At 39.1% G+C, this 27,500-nt stretch overlaps 1 protein-coding gene across 12 annotated transcripts in view; it reads left to right on the forward strand.

Annotated features, from left to right (window-relative positions):
• LOC133555900 (receptor-type tyrosine-protein phosphatase delta-like) overlaps positions 1–27,500 on the forward strand; it is a 453,427-nt gene that overhangs the window by 89,591 nt on the left and 336,336 nt on the right. For all 12 annotated transcript variants that reach the window (XM_061905366.1, XM_061905382.1, XM_061905397.1 and 9 more), the window contains exon 3: positions 27,269–27,297. The gene's annotated coding sequence lies outside the window, so the exon portion shown is untranslated. The remainder of the gene's footprint in view (positions 1–27,268; positions 27,298–27,500) is intronic.

Genomic DNA, 27,500 nt, shown 5'->3' on the forward strand with positions numbered 1-27,500 from the left:
ATTGTTAGCTGACTTTTCCTAGCATTTATTTACGATACAGAATGCATACAAAGGATGTGTTATTGTCTTATGTTAGGATCGAGAATGTTAGCAAATGTTGTTATCCGTAAAATGAATACACCTATAATGATCAATATATGTAAATATCACATGTTATTGTGAATGTTACTAGATACTATATATGTACTTACATCATTAATATATTACATGTTATGAATGTTACTACATTACATATATACTTACATCATGTCTCAATTACATGTTATTATGAATGTTACTAGATACTACATATATACTTACATCAGGAATATATTACATGTTATCATGAATGTTACTACACATATATTCCAACATCATGTATATATTACATGTTATTATGAATGCTACTAGATACTACATATATACTTACATCATGTATATATTACATGTTAATATGAATGTTACTACATGACATATATACTTACATCATGTATATACTAAATGTTGTTATGAATGTTACTACACGACATATATACTTACATCATGTATATATTAAATGTTAATATGAACGTTACTAGATACGCCATATATACTTAAATCATGTATATATTACATGTTATTATGAATGTTACTACATGACTTATATACTTAAATCATGTATATATTAGATTTTATGAATGTTACTACATGACATATATACGTACATCATGTATGTATTACATGTTATTATGAATGTTACTACATGACCTATATACTTAAATCATGTATATGTTGAATTTTATGAGTTACTACATGACATATATACGTACATCATGTATATATTACATGTTATTATGAATGTTACTAGATACTACATATATACTTACATCATGTATATATTACATGTTATTATGAATGTTACTACATGACATATATACTTACATCATGTATATATTACATGTTATTATGAATGTTACTACATGACATATACTTACATCATGTATATATTACATGTTGTTATAAATGTTACTAGATACTACATATATATTTACAGTGTGTATTAAAAAAAATTGATGGAGGTTGTTGGATGTTTTTAGAGCGCTTTACAGGGGGAATGGGGCGACTTCTATTAACTCCATTGTTAGCTGACTCATTCATGAGTTAGAATGCATTAAAACAGAAAAACGGTATATGATCCATTAGTATCGCGGTACTTTACTAATAATGGTATACCGTACAACCCTAGTATGTATATATTATTAATGTTGTAAATGCACATCTTTATATATCTAGAAAGGCTGGTCCTAAAGAGGGAGGCTTTTTTTCTCAGGTCTCAAGAAGTTCAAAAATACATAAGTGTACGTGTGTGTGTGTGTGTGTGTGTGTGTGTGTGTGTGTGTGTGTGTGTGTGTGTGTGTGTGTGTGTGTGTGTGTGTGTGTGTGTGTGTGTGTGTGTGTGTGTGTGTGAGTGTGTGTGTGTGCGTGTGTGCGTGTGTGCGCGTGCGTGCGTGCGTGCGTTTGCGTGCGTGCGTGCGTTTGCGTGCGTGCGTGCGTGTGTGTGAAAGCAAGTGGACTTTCTAAATCTTGCTACTTTATTGGTTGGTGCTGTGGGCTCACCATTAACATTTCATGTCACCCTGACTCCGTCTCCAACGTTCCCCCGCAGAAAAAGCACCTCTTTGAATAATACGCTCCGCCATATTTTATAGAGTTTGACGAGAGCCAATATTATTTTTTTACGGGAACAACGTCATTTAGAGCGACCTTGAGTCTGGACCAAGAAGGCCTAAAATCTCCTCTCGGGGAGCAGCTTTTGTTTTTAATCAGGCGGACATTTTCCACTCCGGTTTCATCACTTTCCCAGACTTCAGCGCCGGTGTCAGGTGTGCCCTGCCTGGCTACCGGGAGTGTTTGCGGCTGAGTGATGGGCGTGTAAGCCCGACTCTCCCGCGCCGTTTGAAATAAAGCGACAGATAATCGCGGGGCTCATCTCGGCGCCGATCGATGCGGGCGCCGTAGCTTCAAAGCCAGCCTTCAAAGAGGAGAGAAAATCGCCATATGCTGCACGCGCTCTGCGAGGAGGGGATACAAATGTGTGAGAGAGGATGAAATCACTCCCCGCCATGTGAAATCACCCTTTTTTTAAACGCCATTTGCATTTTTGGAATGAAATCTGAGGGGAGCAACGAAACGAGCTCGCAAGTCAAGATCTTTTAAGCCTGTGTTTAGTTGTTGGGTGTCTTTTCCCTGATTTTGGTTCACTTCCTCTCTTGTGCTCTTATTTTGTTTCCACTTCCTGTGCTGTTTGTGTTGCTTTTGTCTGTGTCATTCTGTTACTTATGTGTGAGAGAGGATGAAATACGCATTTTTTAAACATTCACTTCAAAATGCAACTTCCATTTTTAGAATTAAATACCGAAACAAGCTTGCTAGTTACGATTTTTTAAGTCTGTTTAGTTTTTTGGTGTTTTTCCCTGATTTTGATTCACTTCCTCTCCTGTGCTCTGATTTTGTTCCCACTTCCTGTGTTGTTTGTGTTGCTCTTGTCTGTGTCATTCTTTTACTTATGTGTGAGAAATGATGAAATCCAAATTTTTTTAAACCTTCATTTCAAATAAATACTCACATTTTTGGAACTAATTACCGAAACAAGCTCGCTAGTTACGATCTTTTAGGTCTATGTTTAGTTTGGTTCACTTCCTCTCTTGTGCTTTTATTTTGTTTCCACTTCCTGTGCTGTTTGTGTTGCTCTTGTCTGTGTCACGACGAGTTGAGTTCATACCAAAATGGATACATGGATGACACAGCAGAGGATTGGGCGAATGTCATGTGGTTAGATGAAACCAAAATAGAACTTTTTGGTATAAACTCAACTCGTCGTGTTTGGAGGAAAAAGAATACTGAGTTGCATCCCAAGAACACCACACCTACTGTGAAGCATGGGGGTGGAAACATCATGCTTTGAGGCTGTTTTTCTGCTAAGGGGACAGGACGATTGATCCGTGTTAAGGAAAGAATGAATGGGGCCATGTATCGTGAGATTTTGGGCCAACACCTCCTTCCATCAGTGAGAGCTTTGAATGGTTGACCAAATACTTATTTTCCACCATAATTTACAAATAAATTCTTTAAAATTCCTACAACGTGAATTCTTGGATTTTTTTTTTCACATTCTGTCTCTCACAGTTGAAGTGTACCTATGATGAAAATTACAGACCTCTGTCATCATTTTAAGTGGGAGAACTTGCACAATCGGTGGCTGACTAAATACTTTTTTGCCCCACTGTAATAAAATAATAAAGGGGAATCATGAGAGCAGGTCTGGACTCCACCACTTCTTTAATGTTCTCTCTTTTACACCTCCTCAACAACCCACTTTTATAGACCTCTTACGTCACAGCCCTACGGCAACTCTGGAAGGAAAAAACTCCTTCTCCTTACCTAACATTCTCTGGTAACTTGGGACACACTGAACTGTTTCTCACATAAGTTACGATGTTTTAAGTGTGTTTGGTTTTTAGGTGTTTTTCCCTGATTTTGATTCACTCCCGCTCTTGAGCTCTTATTTTGATTTCACTTCCTGTGCTGTTTCTGTTGCTCTTGCCTGTGTCAATTTGATACAAATGGGTGAGAGAGCAGGAAATCCGCATTTTTTAAACCTTAATTTCAAAATATCACTTACATTTTTGGAACTAATTACCAAAACAAACCCGCTGGTTACGATCTTGTAGGTCTATGTTTAGTTTTTGGGTGTTTTTTTTCCCCTGATTTTGGATCACTTCCTCTCTTTTGCTCTTATTTTGTTTCCACTTCCTGTTCCGTTTGTGTTGCTCATGCCTGTGTTATTCTGTTACTTATGTGTGAGAACGGATGAAATCCACATTTTTTAAACCTTCATTTCAAAATACCACTTCCGTTTTTGGAACTAATTCATAATACATTTAGTATGTACATTCATATACATATTAATTTATTTTCTTAATGAAATTTTGCCCGAAGGGGGAGCATTTAAATTTTTTACACACACTTGTTATTTCATATGTTGACCAGAGAGGGAGCACTTTTAAAAGCGACACACAGTCAATTTGTAAAAATCCCTCCTTTTTGAGCTCACCCTCATTTTGATAGATGTCACCACAAATGAGACATTGTCTATTAGATGCAATGTTATTGATTTATGCTATAACTTCTTCACACTTCCTCATATGGAAGATACTTTTCCTTTTTCATGTCTCAAGAAGGGTGGAAACAAGAATGTGTACACACACACACACACACACACACACGAACACGCACACACACACACACACACACACACCTGTTGGACAAAGTGAGTCTTTTGTGCACCGCTCATCTCCTGATATTGCCGCTCTTGTCATCTTTTATTCAGCAAACTGCAGCAGCTGTGGCCTTTGTTGAGGGGGTGGGGCTAGTGGGACGTACGTGTGTGTGTGTATGTGTGTGTGTAATGCAACAGACAATCTTGTTTAAAGACATACGGTGAGAAGTGGAAGAAGGGCTGAGAAAAGAGGTGTGAGGACATGCACACGTGTGTGTGTGTGTGTGTGTGTGTGTGTGTGTGTGTGTGTGTGTGTGTGTGTGTGTGTGTGTGTGTGTGTGTGTGTGTGTGTGTGAAAAGTGTTAATTAGCAGGTGTAAAACATTAATTAATGACACCACTTTGTTAGCTGCTCCTGCATCTCTGGTGTGATCACACTGGAGTAAAAATACACTTGCAGTAAGGTAGCGAGACGACCTCCTCCGAAACTTCTTCTACAGCACTTCCTGTGTGCCACTTCTTGTGTGGAAGTTGATTTAGAGTGGATTTGACTTTATGGCAATCATTTCACAAATATATCATCAGCCGCATTTGCCCATAAATAAACAAATCAAATTATACCGATTGTCAGAATTAAACACAATAAACACAAGCAGCGATGAACGGGACTGCTTTGGCTGCTACCCCCGCGACCCAAGCCCGGATAAGCGTTAGCTAGCCGGCAGCCATCTTAACAAATATTTCACACGAGGGCGAAGCACAACTAGTATTAATATTATTCAAATATTGTGTCACTGGCGCGTTTATGCCATTTATAAGATTACATACTGGGAGCGGTAGGAAAAACAAAGTGAAAAAAAACGTCTAGCTCTCTGTGTGAGCGCACGGAGGCCATCTTAGAAATGTTTTTCAGCGCAGCGGTTCTTTGAAGGCTAATAAAATAAAAACCGGACCATTCATTGTCTTTACCGTAGCATAAAAAGTGCAGATACGCCACAACAATCAGGCACCATATGTAAGTACCCAAAATAAAGGATGCCGTTTGGTTGTTTTTACGATATGCAGGCAAACGACAACTTTAAAACATACCGGCTTAGCTATGGCACCTGGCAGCCATCTTGGTATAGACAATCACAGCCCCTCCCCCACGAATGTTGGTGCGTGCGCAACAGTAGCAGACGGTACGGGAAAAAAACGGAAAAAAAACGTCTCCCTCACTGTGTCTGCGCACGGCAGCCATCTTTGAAATGGTTTTCAGTGCAGCGGTTCTTAGAAGGCTGATAAAATCAAAACCGTAGCAATGATTAAAACTATTTAATCAACTTTTAATCAGAAGGGTTCAATCACTCTTCTCTTGCTTATTTGAAGCCAAAACGACAAACAGCCTCAGAGGAGATAATTTAAAAAAAACTTCCTGTTGATTTTAGCTGGCAGGTAAGGATGTGGGAAATATAGGTCTAGGTAGTGGTTTTTGTTTCATGTTTCTACGACATTCCTACTGGAAGTTACAGACAGTTTTGAATGTGTTTTCTTCCTAGGAGGCGCTAGAGCACAATTTTGAATTTTGGTTTTTTGATTAGATCGCAATTTTCGCCAGTCCTGATGTGTGTGTCAAATTTGGTGAGTTTTGAAGCATGTGAAGGGGGTCAAATTACAGCTCAAAGAGAATAATAATAAAACCTTAGAAATTCAATAGGGTCCTCTGTCCCAAAGGGACATCGGTCCCTAAATACAGAAACAAATAATTAAAGGGAGAAAAATAAAATATAAATGTGACAGTTTTTGATGATGGAAAGGAAATCTGTGGAAAATGATGACTCGGCAGACATGGATGTTGTTCATTCATTTAAAATGGCAACCTTTTGGCTTTAAGAAAGAGGAAAATAAACCATGGAGAATAATAGTGGTCGTCCGTAATAGTTTGATTGTTTGATCAATCAGAGGAAAAAAAAAAAGATAAAATCACTCAATTCACCTTGGAGAGCTGTTGCAGCAGGTGGATGGACATGAATCACGGCTGGATGTCCATTGAAACAAAAGAGAGGATATTTGAAGTTCTTCCAGAAGGTCATATGGTGCAGAAGATGTTGTTGTGGTGTTTGGTCATGGCATCAAACTACACAAGCAGTGAAGTTGTCAGGTTGTGTAAATGGTAAATAAAAAGAGTGTGACAATCTGTCACTTAATTTCTGTTAGTTTTTCGTGTTTTGGTATTTACTTCCTGTTCAGTGCTCTTATTTTGTTGTATTTACTGTTTTATTCACAGAGCACTGTTGTTTTTCTCCTTTCGTTGATTGGCAGCGGTTCACACCTGCTGTCAATCACACTAGTGTCTATTCATGTTGCACCCGAGCACTTAGTGCTCGATGATAAAATCTATGTTGAGAACGTTTATCTGCACGACTGCTTTATGTTTGCTTTTGTTATTTTCTTCCATCCATCCATTTTCTACCGCTTATTCCCTTTCGGGGTCGCGGGGGGCGCTGGCGCCTATCTCAGCTACAATCGGGCAGAAGGCGGGGTACACCCTAGACAAGTCGCCACCTCATCGCAGGGCCAACACAGATAGACGGACAATATTCACACTCACATTCACACACTAGGGCCAATTTAGTGTTGCCAATCAACCTATCCCCAGGTGCATGTCTTTGGAAGTGGGAGGAAGCCGGAGTACCCAGAGGGAACCCACGCATTCACGGGGAGAACATGCAAACTCCACACAGAAAGATCCCGAGCCTGGATTTGAACCCAGGACTGCAGGACCTTTGTATTGTGAGGCAGACGCACTAACCCCTCTGCCACCGTGAAGCCTGTTCTTTTCTTATTTGTATTAAATATTCTTACCTTCACCCAACTCTCCTGGATTCTTGCACACTCGGGGACACACAACTGCAGCCATGCGAGTTGAATGGACTGCAAAGACAAGATATTTCATCTTCACACTAACAAACTTTGGTATTTTTGCAAATAATTATGAAGTTAGAATGTAATGGCAGCAAAAACATGTCAAAAAAAGCCTTTTTACCAGTGTGTTACATGGCCTTTCCTTTTAACAACACTCACTTAAGGTTTGGGCACTGAGGAGACACATTTTTGAAGTGGAATTCTTTCTCATTCTTGCTTGATGTACAGCTTAAGTTTTTCAACAGTCTCCCGCCTCATATTTTAGCCTTCATATTTTCAATGTCTGGACTACAGGCAGGCCGGTCTGGTACCCGCACTCTTTCACTATGAAGCCACGCTGTTGTAACACGTGGCTTGGCATAGTCTTGCTGGAATAAGCAGGGGCATCCATGATAACGTTGCCTGGATGACAACATATGTTGCTCCAAACCTGTATGTACCTTTCAGCAATAATTGTGCCTTCACAGATGTGTAAGTTAGCCATGCCTTGGCCACTAATACACCCCAATACCATCACACATGCTGCCGAGAACACTTTCACCCTACAACAGTCCGGATGGTTCTTTTCCTCTTTGGTCCACAGTTTCCAAAAACAATTTGAAATCAATCAATCAATCAATGTTTATTTATATAGCCCCAAATCACAATGTGGACTCCTCAGACCACGGAACACTTTTCCACTTTGCATCAGTCCATCTTAGATGAGCTCGAGCCCAGCGAAGCCGGCGGCATTCCTAGGTGTTGTTGATAAATGGCCATCGCTTTGCATAGTAGAGTTTTAACTTGCACTTACAGATGTAGGGACCAACTGTAGTTACTGACAGTGGTTTTCTGAAGTGTTCCTAAGCCCATGTGGTGATATCCTTTACACACTGATATTAGTTTTTGATGCAGTAGTGCCTGAGGGATGGAAGGTGCGTAATATCATGACTTACGTGCAGTAATTTCTCCACATTCTCTCAGCCTTTTGATGATATTACGGAGCGTGGATGGTGAAATCCCTAAATTCCTTGTTGAGAAATGTTCTTCTTAAAGGGGAATATTCTCACAATTTCAGAAGGGTTAAAACCAATAAAAATCAGTTCCCAGTGGCTTATTTTATCTTTTGAAGATTTTTTCAAAATTTTACCCATCCCGGAATATCCAGCTTTAAAATGCCTGATTTTCGCTATCTGTGAAGCCATCGTCCATTTTCCTGTGACGTCATCCAGTGATGCTAATACGGATAGCACAGCAATATATAGCGACATTAGTTCCGATTCAGACTCGGATTTCAGCGGCTTAAGCGATTCAACAGATTACGCATGTATTGAAACGGATGATTGGAGTATGGAGGCAGGTAGCGAAAACGAAATTGAAGAAGAAACTGAAGCTATTGAGCGAATAGCTATTGACGCTATTTGGCCATGTTTGCCTTAGCATCGCCGGTAAAATGTGCAGACCAACGATCGGAAGTTTCACATCTTGTGACACTGGATCAACTTACATACATCGATTGGTAAGTGTTTGTTTGGCATTAAATGTGGGTGGAGGGAAACGCTGAATGCAAATATGGCTTCAAATGTACATACAGCTAGCCTAAATAGCATATTAGCATTGATTAGCTGGCAGTCATGCCGCGACCAAATATGTGTGATTGGCACATAGGTCAACAACATCAACAAAACTCACCTTTGTGATTTAGTTGACTTTATCGTTGGAAATGCATCTGCAGGTTATCCATACATCTCTGTGCCATGTCTGTCTTAGCATCGCCGGTAAAATGTGCAGACACTCCGGCACCTTCGATGGGGGTCTGGCGGCAGATTTCTTTGACTTTATCGTTGGAAATGCATCTGCTTTGAGTGTCGCAGGATATCCACAATCTTTGCCATCTCTGTAGTAGCATAGCTTTCGTCGGTAAAGTGTGCGGAACAAACGACTGACCATTTCGTCGGCTTTCCCCCACCCTCGTTTTTTGAACAAATTTTGTCCAATTTCTTGCCACTTTCGCATCTTTGGGCAACTTGAATCACTCCCTGTTAGTGTTGTTACACCCTCCTACAACACACCCACGAGGCATGATGTCTCCAAGGTTCCAGAAAATAGTCGAAAAAACGGAAAATAACAGAGCTGAGACGCGGCGTTTGAAATGTGTTTGAGAAAATGGCGGCTTTATTGCCTATGTGACGTCACGTTTTGACGTCATCGCTTCGAGAGCGATAAACAGAATGGTGTTTAATTCACCAAAATTCACCCATTTAGAGTTCGGAAATCGGTTAAAAAAATATATGGTCTTTTTTCTGCAACATCAAGGTATATATTGACGCTTACATAGGTCTGGTGATAATGTTCCCCTTTAAACAATTTGCTCAGGCATTTGTCGACAAAGTGGTGACCCTCGCCCCGTCCTTGTTTGTGAATGAGAGAGCATTTCATAGAAGCTACTTTTATAACCAATCATGGCACCCACCTGTTCCCAATTGGCCTGTTCACCTGTGGCATGTTCCAAATACGTAAGTCTTTGATGAGCATTCCTCAACTTTCTCACTCTTTCTTGCCACTTGTGCCAGCTTTTTGCAATCATCAAATTCCAAATGAGCTAATATTTGCAAAAAATAAAGTTTGTCAGTGTGAACAGTAAATATCTTGTCTTTGCAGTCTATTCAATTGAATATAAGTTGAAAAGTATTTGTTGTCTTTTTTATTTACCTTTTACACAACCTGACAACCTCACTAGTTTGGGGTTTTGTATTAAGTGGCAATTTTTCCAAGCTTTTATTGTGTTTTCGATGTTACTCTCGCCAAAAGACAACTGATTACCGGTAAAAACAATTGAATTTTTTTCAATCTGCCTCCCGCCTGAAGTCATTCAGCAGCTCTGCGATCATAAAATGATAACAACAAAACATTTAAGCGTGTTCTCATTTGTGTTCCATCAGAACAAAGTCGATAACGCAACAAAAGTTTGCCCTCAAAGTCCTCCTGTGTCTGTGGAATTATTCTCAGTTTGTAAACGAGAAATGAAAATATCCATCTGATCGCTCCAGTATCGACCGTTTACTGATATTATCCTAAATGTCGACGCAAACAATTTATGGATGGATCCAGTCGTCCTTTCTGTCGGAATAATTGTATATAAGTTATCACACGACGTGTTTTCCCATGAGTTCAGGCTGCCCTTATCAAACAAAAGGCCTGCCGCTTGTAAACCTCCACTGTGTGCGGCCGGATGCGACGTGGGGGTGTCGGTTTCTTTGATCCATTGCCAGCCACAGGAAGACACATTGCGAGTGCTAAATGATTATATTCGCATCTCGTCCAACCATGTTTTGGGCCAAAATATTCTGCAGACACGCTAAATGGATGGAGCTCTCTATTTTGCTCATTTAAGGGACGCAATCCTCTGCTCACGAACTTCGGAAATCAAGTCTGTCTGCCCCATAAAGTGTTTAGGGTTTTAAAATGATGCTTGAAAAAGGGGTGAAGTGTCTGACAAAAGTGACGACAGGCCTCACATTTCATTTTGTTGCAGTCTGGTGTATTTCTGAAGACCTTGGATCTGATCACTAATAATGACTCAACACGCTGATATTATTTTTGAAATACCTGACAAGATGATTGCATCACGCATGGTGGTTTTTGTATTATAGTCTGGGGCTGCATGACTGATTCCGGCTCTGGGGAGCTGTGGTTCATTGGGAAAATAATTGTTTTGTTTAAGAGACACAGTCAAGTTATTTAAGCCTTAAAGAGGAACTTCACTTTTTTTTTGTAGGGGGGGGTTTGCCTATCATTCACAATCCTAACATAAGACAATAACACATATTTGTAATGTATTCTAAATTGTAAATACATGCTGCAAAAGTCAGCTAAAAATAGAGGTATTTAGAGTCGATCGTTTCTGTTTATAAAGCGCTCAGAAAACATCCAAAAAAACCTTTTATCGTTTTATATACACATTGTAAGTATATATTTGTTGTATCTAGTAACATTTACAATACCATGTGATGTAAAAATGATGCAAGTATATATGTAGTAACAGTCATAGCATGTAATATATACATGATGTAAGTATATATGTCATCAATCAATCAATCAATGTTTACTTATATAGCCCTAAATCACTAGTGTCTCAAAGGGCTGCACAAACCACAACACAAAACACTACGACATCCTCGGTAGGCCCACATAAGGGCAAGGAAAACTCACACCCAGTGGGACGTCGGTGACAATGATGACTATGAGAACCTTGGAGAGGACGAAATCAATGGAAGTCGAGCGGGTCTAACATGATACTGTGAAAGTTCAATCCATAATGGATCCAACACAGTCGCGAGAGTCCAGTCCAAAACGGATCCAGCAAAGAAGCGAGAGTCCCGTTCACAGTGGAGCCAGCAGGAAACCATCCCAAGCAGAGGTGGATCAGCAGCGCAGAGATGTCCCCAGCCGATACACAGGCAAGCAGTACATGGCCACCGGATCGGACCGAACCCCCTCCAAAAGGGAGAGTGGGACATAGGAGAAAAAGAAAAGAAACGGCAGATCAACTGGTCTAAAAAGGGAGTCTATTTAAAGGCTAGAGTATACAAATGAGTTTTAAGGTGAGACTTAAATGCTTCTACTGAGGTGGCATCTCGAACTGTTACCGGGAGGGCATTCCAGAGTACTGGAGCCCGAAATGAAAACGCTCTATAGCCCGCAGACTTTTTTTGGGCTTTGGGAATCACTAATAAGCCAGAGTCCTTTGAGCGCAAATTTCTTACCGGGACATATGGTACAATACAATTGGCAAGATAGGATGGAGCTAGACCGTGTAGTATTTTATACGTAAGTAGTAAAACCTTAAAGTCACATTTTAAGTGCACAGGAAGCCAGTGCAGGTGAGCCAGTACAGGCGTAATATGATCAAACATTCTTGTTCTTGTCAAAAGTCTAGCAGCCGCATTTTGTACCAACTGTAATCTTTTAATGCTAGACATGGGGAGACCCGAAAATAATACGTTACAGTAATCGAGACGAGACGTAACAAACGCATGGATAATGATCTCAGCGTCTTTAGTGGACAGAATGGAGCGAATTTTAGCGATATTACGGAGATGAAAGAAGGCCGTTTTAGTAACGCTTTTAATGTGTGACTCAAAGGAGAGAGTTGGGTCGAAGATAATACCCAGATTCTTTACCGTGTCGCCTTGTTTAATTGTTTGGTTGTCAAATGTTAAAGTTGTATTATTAAATAGAGGTCAGTGTCTAGCAGGACCGATAATCAGCATTTACGTTTTTTTGGCGTTGAGTTGCAAAAAGTTAGCGGACCTCCATTGTTTAATTTCATTAAGACACGCCTCCAGCTGACTACAATCCGGCATGTTGGTCAGCTTTAGGGGCATGTAGAGTTGGGTGTCATCAGCATAACAGTGAAAGCTAACACCGTATTTGCGTATGATGTCACCTAGCGGCATCATGTAGATGCTGAAGAGTGCAGGGCCAAAGACCGAACCCTGGGGAACTCCACACGTTACCTTAACATAGTCCGAGGTCATACTGTTATGGGAGACGCACTGCCTCCTATCAGTACGATAAGAGTTAAACCAAGACAGGGCTAAGTCTGACATACCAATTCGTGTTTTGATACGTTCTAATAAAATATTATGATCGACGGTATCGAAAGCAGCGCTAAGATCGAGGAGCAGCAACATAGATGACGCATCAGAATCCATTGTTAGCAATAGATCATTAGTCATTTTTGCGAGGGCTGTCTCCGTAGAGTGATTTGCCCTGTAACCCGATTGAAAGGTTTCACATAGATTGTTAGACGCTAAGTGTTCATCTAACTGCTCCGCAACAATTTTTTCGAGGATTTTTGAAATAAAGGGAAGGTGAGACACCGGTCGGTAGTTTACCATGAGGTCAGGATCGAGGTTAGGTCTTTTAAGAAGAGGATGAATAACCGCTTTTTTGAATGCTTGGGGAACAGTGCCCGAGGAAAGTGATAAGTTTATAATATTTAGCACTGATGGACCTAATAATACAAATAGCTCCTTGATAAGTTTCCCAGGAAGAGGGTCAAGTAAACATATTGTTTGTTTTATTCCATTTACACGTTGTAACAATTCCTTTAATGTTATTTCCTCAAAATGAGAGAAACTATTTTGGAGGGCAGTATCCGCCGTGTATACAATCGTATCTGTTTTAATAGAACCCAGTTGTAGCTGGCACGCATTGTCTTTAATCTCCTTTCTAATGACTTCAATTTTCTTATTAAAGAATTGCATAAAGTCATCAGCTGAGTGGGGGGAGCTACTGGAAGGGGTCCCTTGTTGGGTTAGCGATGCTACCGTACTACACAAAAATTTAGGATCGTTTTTATTACGGTGGATGAGATATGAGTAATATTTAGCTTTAGCTAAGGTAAGCATGCGTTTATAAGTTATTAGACTATCACTCCATGCTTGATGGTGCACCTCAAGTTTAGTCGTGCGCCATTTGCGTTCCAGCTTTCTACATAATAATTTCTGAGCTCTAGTTTCTTCTGTAAACCACGGGGTACGCTTTTTTGGAGCCTTTTTTACCTTTAGCGGTGCTATGTTATCAATGGTTTCGCGCAGGGCGTCCTTAAAGTTGTTAGTGAGGTTATCAATAGAGCCCACATACTTTGGGAATGGTGCCATTACCGAGGGCAGTAGGTCAGCAAGAGTTGTCGTTGTGGCCGTATTAATGTTGCGGCTGCAATCCGTCCATCCATTTTCTACCGCTTATTCCCTTTCGGGGTCGCGGGGGGCGCTGGCGCCTATCTCAGCTACAATCGGGCGGAAGGCGGGGTACACCCTGGACAATAGCAGTTATTATTATTAGTTTGACGAACTTGCGTCTGAACCTCGAATTTTATAAGGTAATGATCAGACAAAACTTTAGTATACGGGAGTATCGTAACTTTGGAAACGGTGATACCCCTGACAAGCACTAGGTCTATCGTATTACCGTTGCGATGCGTGGGTTCATTTATTATTTGTGTAAGACCACAGCTATCAATTATAGTCTGGAGCGCTACGCACGGTTGGTCCGATGGGGTATTCATATGGATATTAAAGTCCCCCATTATGATTATATTATCGGCGTGCGTCACTAGATCAGCAACGAACTCTGAGAATTCATTGATAAAGTCCGAATAGGGCCCTAGGGGGCGGTAGATAACAGCCAGGTGTAGAGGCAGCGGTGTGACAGCCCTCATAGTAAGCACCTCAAACGATTTATATTTATTATTTATGTTAGGACTAAGGTTAAAGTTTTCGTTGTATATTAGTGCAACCCCCCCACCCCTTTTAAGGGGACGGGCAATATGCGCATGTGTAAAGTTAGGAGGACATGCCTCATTTAGCGCAAAAAAGTCGTTTGGTTTAAGCCAGGTTTCGTTGAGACCGATGACGTTAAGATTGTTGTCTCTGAAGATATCATTAACTAACAACGTTTTGGGAGACAATGATCTTATGTTTAAAAAACCTATATTATAGGTAGTGGGCTGTTTTAGGGAATTTTTGATCAAATTATCCGTAGTAGCAATATTAATAATGTTGTGTTTATTATGCCCAGTGTATTTAGTATAATTACGACCATATCTAGGAATTGATACGACGGGAATTTTCCGATTGTTTGTTTGTTGCTTTGATAAACTGAACGCATCATAGTTTGCCACCTCAGTAGAACACATGTCCAACCCTGAAACAATCAAAGCAGAAAAAACTTGTTCTTATTTAACTGACTCCTTACCCAGACCAGTAGTCTCGCATCTTCTATTTAAATCCGGCTTCAGGATGGAGGGAAGTGGTGTACTGTGGGGATTAGCCTTCTGCTTTGTTTTTAGCCCCGCTCGGCATCCGCGTTTACGATCACACCGCTGGCGTCTGCTCCGTAGACGGCCCCCGCTGCTACTATACTCCCCTGCTTCACAGGCCGCTGGATGTAGCCGCCGAAGTATTCCCGTGCTAGTTAGCAGGTCTAGCAAGCACGCGTCTATCAGTCCAAAACGGCCCGATCTGTCCACATCCAGAAGTGTCTGGCGGTCGTACGTGATCACAGAGTGACCACGATGGGAGCCAGCCATAAAGTTTGCAGAATTGACCGGTATTTCTGCCAAATGTTCCATCTTTAGCAGGAGCTCCGCGATGTCGCAGCCCGTCTGGGTGCAGCCATCTTGGAATTTTTTCATGTAGTAACATTCATAATAACATGTAATATATACATGATGTAAGTATACAAGTCATGTAGTAACATTCATAATAACATGTAATATATACATGATGTAAGTATATATGTCATGTAGTAACATTCATAATAACATGTAATATACACATGATGTAAGTATACATGTCATGTAGTAACATTCATAATAACATGTAATATATACATGATGTAAGTATACAAGTCATGTAGTAACATTCATAATAACATGTAATATACACATGATGTAAGTATATATGTCATGTAGTAACATTCATAATAACATGTAATACATACATGTAAGTATATATGTAGTATATAGTAACATTCATAATAACATGTAATATATACATGATTTAAGTATATATGTAGTATCTAGTGACATTCATAATAACATGCATTATTTTTATGTTTTGATCATTTTTAAGTATTAATTTCACAGACGCACCACGACATTCAATTCCCTTCAACAAGAAGAAGACTTCTAATCATGGCAGACTTGATGAGAGACAACAACGACTACTTTGGGACAAATGATGATCAACACTTCTATTTTTGAGCCTGAAAATAAAGAGGATGATCTACAAGTTTTAGAAGCTGTGTGCTAAATGCAGCTTTAGTCAAACACTAAGCATCATGTAGCAGTATTGCTAAGTGCTAAACAAGAAATAAAACATAATTAAACAATCACTTACTCTAAAATGTCTGCTCTCACAGGGATAAAGACTGAAGGGATGTTTATACATATAAGACTTCATCATAATTCTCACAGAGGGTTAAACAAATAAATACATGTCTTTCTTGGCATTTATGGGTCCAAGTTGGATGTCAAAGTTGACCAACTTGTAGGATTATGTCCCCAACCTTCTACTATCCAGGTGAGAGGCATGATGTATCATTTAGAATTAACTTTCACCAACTCAAAAGCATTGCAGCTGCTCAACATGCCAATATAGCAGCATGAGCTAGTTAGCTGTCTAAAAGTAGTTCCTCTGCGTCAGCACTTATAACAACAATATGGCTTTAGAGTTAGAATGCATAAAAAAAAAGCAAACTTGAGAAATCACCCTGCAAAATTCAACAGCTCGCATCGGCTTTCTGCTTAAAAAAAGCATGTTCGTCCTCGCCGATTTGTGTTCGCCTCCAAGTAAACGACCGTAGACGGCGGCGTGGCGCTAAAATGAAAGCTGAGCAATGATTGGGAGACGAAGTGGATGCTCGCATGGTACACGCGTCCACTCAGACACTCCTTTACGCTCATCACTAATCAATCACAAGCTGCTTTAGCACACAGTCAGAGATTGGCCCAGCTCCACACACACACACACACACACACACACACACACACACACACACACACACACACACACACACACACACACACACTCACACACACACAGACGCACACACAAATGCAAGCATTACCTTTGCGTCCATGTAAGACAAGAAGCTGCATGGCTAATTGGCAGAATGGAAGAAATGGAGCGTGCACACCACACAGCGAGCACTTTCTTTGTTTACGCTACATTCATCACGGAAAACATGCAGCGTTGTTGGCGCATTAGCATAAATGATGAGTCATCAAAAAGGCCGTGATTGCAGGTTGATTTACGCCACATACCAGAGCGTCAACCGCTACGCCAAAATGATGAATTTCTTGTATTTGTCACTCACGCGCCGTCCATCCATAACGTTACTGCATTGCCAGAGAATAAATATAAATTAAAGCTGCAAGCAGCGATGGACGGGACGGACTTTTGCTGGTGTATCCTGCCTTTACCCATTCAACATATCTTTACCTGCACATTACCTACCTTCCCTGCATCCTGGGGTCACACTGGTGCTTCTTTCTTTCACCCAGACACGCAGGTGCTTCCTGCCATCACCCAAACAACATATATTTACCTGCACATTACCTACCTTTTCTGTATCCTGGAGTCAAACTGGTGCCTTCTTCTTTCACCCAGTCAACATATCTTTACCCGCACAGTACCTACCTTCTCTGCATTGTGTGGTCACGCTGGTGCTTCCTGCTTTTAAGCGGCCATCTTGAGACGGCAGCAGTGCAGCAGCATCAGCACAGAACTTCTTTGAAGGCTCGTAAAATCAAAAACAGAGCAGTTATAAAAACTACTTGCGCAACCTTTAATCAAAAGGGTTCAATCTCTTTCTTGTGTGAGTTTGAAGCCGACACAACAAACGCGCTCAGAAGAGACAATGTTTGAAAAAAGGTGACGGGTTTTCACAAAACTTTTGTTTTGAAGGGGTAATTGCCAACTTTCTGTTGAATTTTGCTGAAGGATGTAAATGAATGAAATGTAGGTCTAAGTAAGACCTACATAGAAGTTTTTGTTTCATGTCTTTACGACATTCCTACCGGAAGTTACATGCAGTTTTGTCTGTGTTTTCTTCCTAGGAGCAGTTTTGTCTGTGTTTTATTCCTAGGGGGCGTTAGAGCGCAATTTTGAGTTGGGGTTTCGTTTTTTCATTAGAACGCAATTTTTGCCAGTCCTGGTGTGTGTGTCCAGTTTGGTGAGTTTTGAAGCATTTTAAGGGGGTCGAATTACAGCTCAAAGAGGCATAAATGACTTTTTTTAGTAAACGTTTGTTTTGAAGGGTTTTTTGCCAACTTCCTGTTGATTTTTGCTGAAGGAAGTCAGTGTATGAAATCTAGGTCTAAGTCAGACCTACGTGGAAGTTTTTGTTTCACGTCTCTACAACATTCCTAACAGAAGTTACAAGCATTTTTGTCTGTGTGTTTTCCTAGGAGGCGCTAGAGCGCAATTTTGAGTTTTGGGTTTTGTTTTTTTGATTAAATCGCAATTTTTGCTAGTCCTGATGTGTGTGTTAAATTTGGTGATTTTTGAAGCATGTTAAGGGGGTCAAATTACAGCCCAAAGAGGCGGCTGTATAATAATAATAAAACCTTAGAAATACTATTGGGTCCTCTGTCCCAAAGGGACATTCGGTCCCTAAATATTTCTATATTTACCAAATGGCATCAAGTATCAAAACCTGTAGTTTAAATGCTACCAGTAAACGTTTGCATGTTAACAAAGAGATGGGTTGGCGTGCGTGCAAGATGGCGCATGTGTCAATAATCCATGATTTTTAAGTGAAAACGTACCAAATGGACTAAAATGCTACCATTAAATGATAGCATGTTAATGTTAACATGCCAATGTGGCAACAGTTAGCATACTCACAAGACGGCGCCAAGTACTAACATACATGATTTTTCGGTTAAAACATGCAAAATTGGTCAAAGTGCTACCATAAACCTATAGCTTGTTACCAATAGCATGCTATCATGGAAAAAGTTTCCATAAACACCAAATGGCATCAAGTGTCCAAACCTATGTTTTATTAATGAAAACATACAAATTTGACTAAAATGCTAACATTTAATGTTTGCAAAAATTAACATGTTAATGTGGAAACAGTTATCATACTTACAAAATAACGCCAAATATCAAAATCCATGATTTTTAAGTTAAAACATGCAAAATTGGCAATCATTGTTCTATTAAAATATGTAAAATTTGTCAAAGTGCTACCATAAAACATGCTAACATGGGATACGTCAGTGTACTTGCAAGTACCAAAACTCCTGATTTTGAAGTGAAAATGTACAGAATTGGCTAACATGCAACCATTAAATGTTAGCACACATTAACATGCTAATGCGCAAACAGTTAACATACTTACAAAATGTCCCAAGCATCAGAATCCATGTTTTTAAGTTAAAACATGCAACATTGGTCAAATTGCTATCATAAAACTAAAGGTTGTCACCAATAGCATGCTATCACGGAGAGTTGTATAAGCCTGCCGTTCCAAGTCTGCATGTTGCCACTTCATCGCTTCATAATTTGACTTTCACATCTTTTAATTGACGGAGGGAAAACTCAACAGGCCTCGTCCATCCTTAACGTTCTGCCTCGCCTTGCTTGGCGAGCTGTGATTGGACCTGATGAATACGCCTGCTTCTCTCTCTCCCAGTTAAACACCTCTGGATTAGATTTACTGCGCTTAATTTACAGCCTCCATCAGTGGGGCACTTTACACTCACACACACACACAAACACACACACACACACACACACACACACACTGGTTATGTGTATGTGGTGACCAAGTGTTTGATCAGTACTTGTGGGGACCAGCCTTTCTACAGGTTGTGGAGGCATAAAAGAAATTGGTCAAATGTCCACTAGCCAGTTAGCTCATACACCTCTTTAAATATCTGGATTGATGAAGTAATGTGCTGATCATTGTTATTAAACTGATCAATTATTGATTGATTGATTGATGATTACTGGGGACCCTGGGGTAAAAGACTTAATATGGTTCATGGGGACCAAATTGAAATAATTTTGCATAATTCACACACATTTTTCGTGACTAATACGGACCATTTAAAAGAAGAAAAAAAAGTTCAAATTAAATATGACATGATCCTCAGAATCATTCAGAAAGGTTTCCCTTTCAAGGACCTGTTTTTTTGTTCCCATACCGTTAGAGGTCCCCTAGTGGTGATTGTGTAAACAGAGCCATTTCCCCATTAAGTAAGCATTGCCAGAACTCTCACACACACACACACACACACACACACACACACACACACACACACACACACCGGTTATCATTTGGAATGCAGACCAAGTGTTTGATCAGTACTTGTGGGGACCAGCCTTTCTACAGGTTGTTGATGTTGCGATCTGCTGCTCAGATCTACACTATTTATTTTTCTATTTTGTATATTTCTCCGACTCCTTATTTCCTGTTTGCTTTGTCACCATGGTCACTCATCAGTTCAGCTGCTGCTCACGCCCCGCACACCTGCTACAGATAATCACCGTCACTTTATAAGCCGTCCTCTTTTGTTTGTTCAGCCTGGGTTCATAATTTGCTTTCACGCAACAAGTTACGCCAGCACTCTGTCATCGTATGTATATTCTCGCTAGTTTTTCACGCTCAGCCATTTGTTTATTCCAGCTCTCATGCTGTATGTTTTGTTTTACTCTTTAATGTGTCTATGTGCCAGTTTAGTTCTCATTTTTGTATATCCTAGCTTTTATGCTAGCATCCTTTGTTTGTTTTATTCTACTAGCTCCAGCATGTTCGTTATATAGCTCTTTTTGTTATTTAAATAAATTGTGTATATCATACCTTTGCTGTGTTCACTTGACGCATCCTCGAGGGGAATCGAACCCGGCATCACAATGCCGAACCGGCGTAACAGTGGAGGCATAAAAGAAAGTATGTCAAATGTCCACTAGCCAGTTAACTCATACACCACTTTAAATCTCTGGATTGATGAAGTAATGTGCTGATCATACTTGTTAAACTTATCAATTATTGATTGATTGATTGATGATTACTGGGGACCCTGGGGAAAAAGACTTAATATGGTTCATGGGGACCAAATTTAAATCATTTTTGCATAATTCACGCAAATTTGTACGTGACTACTGAGGACCATTTAAAAAAAATAATAATAAAAAGTTCAAATTAAATTTTAATTAAATTAAAGGTTTTCCTTACAGGGACCTGTTTTTTTGCCCCCATACTGTCAGAGGTCTCCTAAAGGTGACCATGTCTCCATTTAGTAAGTATTGCCAGAACACACACACACACACACTCACACACACACACACACACACACACACACATACACACACTCACACACACACTCAGAGTGGCTTAGCTCAGTGGATCAATGGCCGCTTGGTCAATGTCTCCTTTGGGACTTTTATCTCTCCGCACCTCACTAATGAAACACTCTGATCTCCTTCTCAAGTGTGTGTGTGTGTGTGTGTGTGTGAATGTCCACAATGAATAGAAATCTTCATTGCAGCTTATTTCTATTTGCAGCCAGAGGCGTGCGATTGAATTAAATTGAGTCATTATTTTCACATTTCTTGAAATCCACATGTTGTTCACAGTAAGAGGTTGCTGTTGTTTGATTTCTACATCAATACATTTTTTTTTTTTTTTTGCAATTTTTTTAGGCGGTCCTTAATGAACCTAGCACAATTGTTGAAATGTAGCAGAACTGTCCTGGATGATATTGTCGTGTGTTCACTCTTCACGTTAGCCACAGCTGCACTGGCCGGGGTAGACTAATGCAGATGTGGGCGGAGTGCCTTGCTCAAGGGCACAACAGCAGTGTTGGTGAACACGCGATTGATGAAGGATATACTTATATTTTTTAATTTTCACAGCCCTAAAGCACAATGTGACGGTATGAGTGCGCCATTTATGCTTTTGTAGTATTACCGCTAGACATTGAAAATGAAACAAATTATATTTCACCACATTTTACAGACTATTAAGCGCAACATTATTTAATTTTTTCCATATATTAGCCACACCAGACTATAAGTAACAGATATATACGTTGTGAAATTATAGTAATTTACACAAAAATATTATTTAAATGTTAATTTACATACCTTAATTGTTTTCGAATGAAGCGATGTAGTCTACAAAATAACATATTTCCCCCCCATTTGGTGGAAGATTACCGTATTTTCCAGACTACAAATCAATCAATCAATCAATGATTATTTATATAGCCCTAAAACACTAGTGTCTCAAAGGGCTGTACAAACCACAACACAAACCACAAAACATACTGTTATACAAGCCGCACCCACTAAATTATAGAAGTTATTTTTTCCCATATATTAGCCGCACCGGACTATAAGTGGCAGATATATAGGTTGTGAAATGAGTTATTTACACATAAATATTTAGTAAATCTTTATTGGCATACCTTAATTGTTTCTAAATGAAGCAATATAGTAACTGTCAGTCTACAAAATAACATGTTTTTCCCCCATTTGGTAGAAAATTTGCATATTTTCCAGACTACAAAGCATACTGGTATACAAGCCAAACCCACTAAATTTTTGAATATTTTTTTTCCCACATTAGCCGCACCGGACTATAAGTCACAGATATACATTGTGAAACGACTTATTTACACAGAAATATTCTGTAAATGTTTTTTTACATACCTTAATTGTTTCGAAATGGTGTCTGTAACACGGCAGTAAAATGACTGATCAAACAAAACAGAAGTCATGGTCATGGACCCACTAGCTGCGCAAGCTAGCTCTCCAATCAGTTAAACAGACTCAATAATTCCACGCCGACATTTAGCAGAATTTGCTGAGGAATTTGTGAAAGTGAAACAATACAAAAAGAATGTAAGTTAATAATACTAACATAGACATTTGTAAACGTGTTAGCATATTAGCTAATGCTAATGATGTTGATTACATTACGATGGCATGAACAAATATGGATGAAAACATTCCTACAGACGTCACACATGGGACGCTTTAGCGAGTAAGAATTGTTGTAGTTATATTGTAAAACTTACAAACGTTGCTTGGAGTGATGAATGAAGGATCCGTACGAGTAAAAACGCTGTGGACGATCAGAAGGCGGAACGCCACTTCCACTTCCGGTTCAAAGCTTTAAAACGGCAGGAATTCAGATTCACCCGTCCAAAAGGTGGCGCCACGGCACAAACAATAACATACCTTTGCATATGTTAAATGAAAATAAATTAGCTGCACTGTTTTATAAGCTGCGTGGTTTAAAGTGGGGGGAAAGTAGTTGGGAGTTGACGGTAATTCGACCCTCCCACCAGGCGGCGGGTGTTTTTGTTTATTTATTGTATTGGAGTCGTCCTCAGTGTCCCAGTGATTGTGCTGTCAATGCGTCTTTTCTGGAAGTTATCTGCAGAAAGTGTGGGAAATGTGCTAAAGCTGCATTTGCAGATGCTACATGCTAGTTGTTTTGACGAAGGCAAGAAGAAGAAGAAGAAGGCGGCAGAGAGCAGCGGCACCATCGCCCCACTTTCTGCTGCGCTCTGAGGGGAATACTTCTTGTACAGCTTCCAGACAGCCAGCAAATGAGGGCTGACGGAGTATTTTGCTGTGTTTATTTCTTCAAACTATTCAACTTCTTACTCTCCTGATTATTTCATGAAGGAAGTCGCCTCACATTTAGTGCTTGACTGCAGGTGTGCTAACTTCATCATGGAAGTTAGCTTCTTTTTGACCACACGCTGACTCCTCCTGACGATGCAGCAGTTTTTCTTTGCACTCATTATGTTGTCCTCTGCAAAGGACCAAACCTCTGGTAACTTGACTTGTTTTAGCATTGTTTCTTTCTTCTTTCTTTCTTTCTTTCTTAGTTTATTTTAAACATGAACATACTTACAAAATAAAACATCAGACAATTTCATATCATTTCACATTACATCATGTCCGAAAAGGAGTAGGAAGAAGAAAAGCATATTTAATCCTACCCCTTTCCCACTTCGGAGCTTTTACAAACATATACATTCATTTACCTACCTTTTTTTATAGTAAAATAGTAAAATGACATCCGTAAATGAGTAATACAACAGTTTTGTAATATGTAATTCATTAATTCAGTCATTATTAACATACTGTGATGAAGTGAAGTGAATTATATTTATATAGCGCTTTTCTCTAGTGATTCAAAGCGCTTTACATAGTGAAACCCAATATCTATGTTACATTTAAACCAGTATGGGTGGCACTGGGATGGGAGCAGGTGGGTAAAGTGTCTTACTCAAGGACACAACGGCAGTGCCTAGGATGGCGGAAGCGGGAATCGAACCTGCAACCCTCAAGTTGCTGGCACAGTCGCTCTACCAACTGAGCATCTTATTTTCAATAAGGTTGAAAATGTTTCTTATCATTCTTCTTCTTTGTACTTTGTAAGCACTATTAATTTAAACAGCCTCTTTAAGTGGATCATATCAGTACAATGTTTAACTTCTTTACTTAATCCATCCCATCATTTAATTCCACATACTGATATGCTAAAGGTTTTAAGTGTTGTACGTGCATACAAATGTTTTAAATTAGATTTTCCTCTAAGGTTATATATCTCTTCTTTAGTTGGGACGAATTGTTGTAAATGTTTTGGTAGCAGGTTATAGTTTGCTTTGTACATCAATTTAGCTGTTTGCAATTTTACCAAATCATCGAGCTTTAATATTTTTGACTCAATAAATAAAGGGTTTGTATGTTCTCTATATTCAACATCGTGTATTATTCTAATTGATCTTTTTTGTAACACAGTTAACGAGTGTAGCGCACATTTGTAGTTGTTTCCCCATATTTTCTGCACAATAACTCAGATATGGTAACACTAGAGAGCAGTAGAGAATATAAAGTGATTTTTGGCCCAGGATGTATTTTGCTTTATTCATTATTGAATTTTTTTTTGCCACCTTCTGTTGTATGTTTTGTAAATGAGATTTCCAGTTCATTTTATCATCTATTAATACTCCCCAAAATCTGATTTCTTTCACCCTTTCAATATCTACTCCGTCTATTTTTATTCGTGTCTGATGCTCTTTTCTACTGTTACCAAATGGCATTATTTTAGTTTTACTAAGATTCAAAGAGAGTCGGTTTTTATCACACCATTTTTCTAATGTGTTCATTTCTTCCATTATTATTTGTATTATCTTCTGTGTGTTCTCTCCTGAACAGAAAGCAGGTGTGTCTGCAAATAAAACTAACTTCAAGTCCTTTATAACTTTACAAATGTCGTTTATACAAAGATTAAACAATCTTGGTCCCAGTATTGATCCCTGGAGTACACCACAAGATATATCCAACCGTGTTGACATATTTTCACCCATCTTTTCATATTGCTTCCTGTTGGCCAAATAGCTTCTTACCCAGTTCAATACCAAACCTCTAATGCCATATCGTTCTAGTTTTTTTATTAAAATATAATGATTAATTGTGTCGAATGCTTTTGTTGAATCCATGAATACTGCGGCTGCACATTCCTTACCGTCTATTGCATTGGTAATTTCCTCTGTTATTTTGATTAATGCCATTGATGTTGAGATATTTGCTCTAAATCCAATTTGGTTCTCCACGAGCGTCCCACTTTTGTTGATAAATTTATCAAATCGGCTATTGAATAGTTTTTCCATGATTTTGGAGAATTGTGGAAGTAATGAAACTGGTCTGTAGTTAGTGAACTGATGTGTGTCTACATTCTTTTGTATTGGTACAACTTTTGCAATTTTCATTTTGTCAGGGAGTTTGCCGGTTAGAAATGATACGTTACTGATATATGTAAGAGGTTCTGAAATGTCTTCTATAACCTTTTTTATCGTTACCATATCTATTCCATGACAGTAGGTTGAGGTCTTAGATTTACAATTCTGATTACTTCTTCTTTTGTCACCTTCTTAAGAAACATGGAAATGGGATGTCTGTCTATGAGCTCACTCAAGTTCTCAACTGACCCATCATCTGCATTTGGAATTCTTTATTTCAGATTTTTTCCGATATTAACAAAGTAATCATTATAACGTTCAACTATTTGGTTCATATTGTCAGTTTTTGCATTTCCATCTACAAAGTTGGAAAATACTCTTATTTTACTTAAACGCAAAAGCCAAATTTTGCTAAAAATTAACTTAAAATGTTAGCATCATAGTATTATAACAGCACATGGATACAGTTAGCATACTTACAAGATGACGTCAAGTATCAAAACCCATGATTTTTATGTTAAAACATGCAAAAATTGGCAATGATTTTTCAATTCAAATAGGCAAAATTGGCCAAAGTGCTACGATAAAACATGCTTGCTAACAAAAGTTACTTTGGCGTACTAGCAAGTATCAAAGCCCATGATTTTTAAGAGAAAACGTACAAAATTGGCTAAAATGCTACCATTAAATATTAGCAAACATTAACATGCCAATGTGGAATCAGTTAGCACACTTACAAGATGACGGCAAGTATCAAAATCCATGTTTTTTAAGTTAAAACATGCAAAATTGGCATTTACTTTTGAATGAAAATATGCAAAATTGGCCAAAGTGCTACCATAAAACATGCTGACAAGCATTCTAAAAAGGGATACGTTGGCGTACTTGCAAGTATCAAAACCTGTGATTTTTAAGAGAAAACATACAAAATTGGCTAAAATGCTACCAATCAAATGTTAGCAAACATTATCATGCCAATGTGGATACAGTTAGCATACTTATAAAATGGCGCCAAGTACCAAAATACGTGATTTTTAAGTTAAAACCTGCAAAATTAGCTAAAATGCTACCATTAAATGTTAGTGAACATTAACATGCCAATGTGGCTCAGTTAGCATAATTACAAGATGACGACAAGTATCAAAATCCATGATTTTTAAGTGAAAACTTAAAATTGGCCAAAGTGCTACCATATAACCATAGATTGTTACCAATAGCATGCTATCATGGAAACAGTTTCCATATTTACCAAATGGCATCAAGTACCAAAACCTTCATCTATCCATCCATTTTTGTACCGCTCGTCCCTTTCGGGGTCATGGGGTAGCAAAACCTTTTAAATGAAAACATACACATCTGACTCAAATGCTACCATTAAACATTAACATGCTAATGTGGAATCAGTTAGCATACTTATAAGATGGCGCCGAGTATCAAAATCAATGTTTTTCATTTAAAACATGCAAAATTGACATACATTTTTCAATTTAAATATAAAAAATTGGCCAAAGTCCTACCATTAAATGTTAGCGAACATTAACATGCTAAAGTGGTAGCAGTTAGCATACTTACAAAATGACGCCAAGTGATTTTTGAGTTAAAAGATGCAAAATTGGCCAAAGTGCTACCATATAACTATAGCTTGTTACAAACAGCATGCTATCGTGGAAGGTTGTATTAGGCTGCATGTTAGCACTTCATCACGTTATTATTTGACTTTCACTTTTTGATTTGAGAGAGAAAAAGTCAACGGGCGACTTTGCTTCAATCCAATCCCCGAAATACCTTTTTGGATTGTGTTGATTGTGCTGCCTGCCACGCTGACTTTCCACTAAAATTGTTCTCCCTTTCTCTCCACAGTGTGACGCGTTCAAGTGCTTCTGCAGAAGGTAGGACATTTAGCCGCTCTTCACTTCACACTGACAAGTATCTTCATTTACGAATGATTGACAAACATCCCGTATTGCACTTCTCTACACAAAGTCTCTTCTCTGAGAAACAGAAAGTCAGTGCAGTGACCTCGACACTGGTCTAATATGGTCGTGTTTCCTGCTTCTCGTCAGGTCTCAGGCACCAGCATTCTGGAGTCTAA

This window comes from Nerophis ophidion, linkage group LG01 (genome assembly GCF_033978795.1).
Source record: "Nerophis ophidion isolate RoL-2023_Sa linkage group LG01, RoL_Noph_v1.0, whole genome shotgun sequence".
Lineage (NCBI taxonomy): Eukaryota > Metazoa > Chordata > Actinopteri > Syngnathiformes > Syngnathidae > Nerophis > Nerophis ophidion.